Consider the following 2,339-nt stretch of genomic DNA (forward strand, 5'->3'; position numbering starts at 1 on the left):
CCACAGCATTCTCTTCAGGGTCTGATTAAACCTCTCCACCAGGCCGTCAGTCTGGGGGTGGTAGACGCAAGTCTTCAAGTGCTTGACGTGCAACAGCCGGCACAGATCGATGAACTTTTCCCCGGCCTTCTTTGCTCATATTTACCAAGGATATATAAGATTTTTTTCTGTATGTTTATTTTTATTATTCTAAATATTCTTACTTGCACACTCTACATTTTGGATTGCTGCTGTAATCTGTGAATTTCCCCCTGGGATTAATAATAATAATAATAATAATAATAATAATAATAATAATAATAGATTATCTATCTATCTATTTCTCTCTCCATTCATCCATCTATCCTTGCTAACTGATATACACAGCAAGTAGCGAACTGTTATTTGAGATTGTATCTACTTCCGGTAAAAAAAAATAAAAGCGTCTTACCGGAAGTACGTAGAAAAAAAATAAAAGTAGTTACGAAGCAGCTCAGCCAACATAAAAAAAGTAAAAAACGAAAACAGCTGCAACCGGAGGTTTAAATCCGCTTTTCTGCTCGAGGTTTATTTAATTTTTTTTTGTTTTTTTAACAATGTCTTGCAAATTTGTTTGTACGCGTTCAGTCCGGGGCGTCTGAAGTGCCGAAGTTTGCTCAGGACGAGTTTTAAGGAGTGCGGAGGAATTTTTTTGTTCGGGCCTCGCTCAAAGGTACAGGTAGTTAACGCTAACGCTAATGCTAATGCTAATGCTAATACAAACACTAACGCTGAAGCCTAACGCTTGTCAAGCATGCTAGTTGTGTTTACAAATTAGCATGTGACAGGACCTGCCAACAACAACAACAACAACCAGGACTCCTCTATATGCATATAAAACACACAAAATATCAAATACAGTCGTGCTAAAGGTTGTCGCTGTGGAAAGAACACCATGTTTGCTTGATAAAAAATAAACACGTTAACATTAACAACGTTACTCCTGCGTACTTAAAAAAAGCAAAACCTGATACGCGAAAATAAAATTGTCTTTTAGGACAGATTTTAAAATGTGAATGCTAATCCGCTAGCACAGCTACGAAATCTTTGCTAGCTCCACTGTTTTTGTTTACATAACATCTCCTCGAGCGACTGCACAAACAACAGACGATATTAAACTCATACATATTAAACTTAAATAAATAAAAACAACAACAGGACTCTTAAACACTAGCAAGCTAGCGGAGTGTCTCGTGTAGCTAATACACCAGCTTTCTATTTTTGACTTCTGTAATGACATTACTGATGTCCTCGTGTAATGCTAATCTTTCTGGCTCACATAGGGTTTTATATAATAATAATGATTATTTATGTACAAAAAATTGTGTGTGTAGAATTTTAATAAATAAATAAATAAATAAAGCTCTGCCAACCCTGCTGAACAACCCCCCCCCCCCGAAACAACAACAGTATGAACCATTGCAGAAATTCTAATGGTTTTTATTACTAATACCATTACAAACCTTCAGCTATTAACCATTAAAACTACCAAATTCCAAACTTAGTAGGTCCTTATTGGTATCCACTAGACATAACATGCCACCAATAGAAAGCATCAAATGACCAGGGACCCACAAGGACCATTACAGCTTCTGTTAAAACCAATACAATTCCCATTAAAACCATTACAAATTCTATGAGTGTTTATTATTTTGTGTTTTTTTTTCCAGGGACGTTAAAAACATCAGTAGAGTGTTTCTAATGTTTCTAACGTATCGCTTTACAATTGTATCCGTTTTATTATTTATACCTTATTGACATCCATCACGTTAATCTTGAAAAAGAAAATGATGGATTGAAAATGTCCTCATAAAAATATTTACCAAATAAAAATCTAAATAAACCTTTAGGGAGGGTGGGTTAAAAAAATAAAAAAATAAAATAATCACAGAAATCACCTGCGCATGGAGAACATGGAGCTCAACAAATGATTAAATAAGTATATAGATAATATTTTGTGTCATATCCAAGGTTAATTTTCACTTTGTGTTTGTTTAAATCTCCTAAAAAAAAAAAAAAAAAAAAAAAAAAAAAAGCAAAACAAAAGGGCTCAGTTCGCGTCTCATGGCTCATTTATCATCTCGTTATCATCTTCAGAAAGAATGCTGCAATCCAAAACACACACACGACATGTTTTTGATTCGCTTTTTGCGCGGAGTCCTGGAGTTTCCCCTTAGGAATGTAATTCTAGTATAATTGTAGAATTTGTATTACAAAATGAAGAAACATTGTTTTTCGGTGGGACTCGTCTGTGTGCCGTGTGCTCAAACCTGAGCCATTATGTATATAACGCTGCTTGCTTTGCTTCTCCAGGCTCCTTT

At 35.1% G+C, this 2,339-nt stretch overlaps 1 protein-coding gene across 2 annotated transcripts in view; it reads left to right on the plus strand.

The window, feature by feature from the left end:
* The first annotated feature begins 462 nt into the window (after nucleotides 1-462).
* dcaf8 (DDB1 and CUL4 associated factor 8) overlaps nucleotides 463-2,339 on the plus strand; it is a 9,787-nt gene continuing 7,910 nt past the window's right edge. For both annotated transcript variants that reach the window (XM_053628488.1, XM_053628489.1), the window contains exons 1-2: nucleotides 463-691; nucleotides 2,332-2,339. The exon at nucleotides 2,332-2,339 is cut by the window's right edge and continues 64 nt beyond it. The gene's annotated coding sequence lies outside the window, so the exon portion shown is untranslated. The remainder of the gene's footprint in view (nucleotides 692-2,331) is intronic.

Source organism: Ictalurus furcatus, chromosome 7, assembly GCF_023375685.1.
Source record: "Ictalurus furcatus strain D&B chromosome 7, Billie_1.0, whole genome shotgun sequence".
Taxonomy (NCBI): Eukaryota; Metazoa; Chordata; class Actinopteri; order Siluriformes; family Ictaluridae; genus Ictalurus; species Ictalurus furcatus.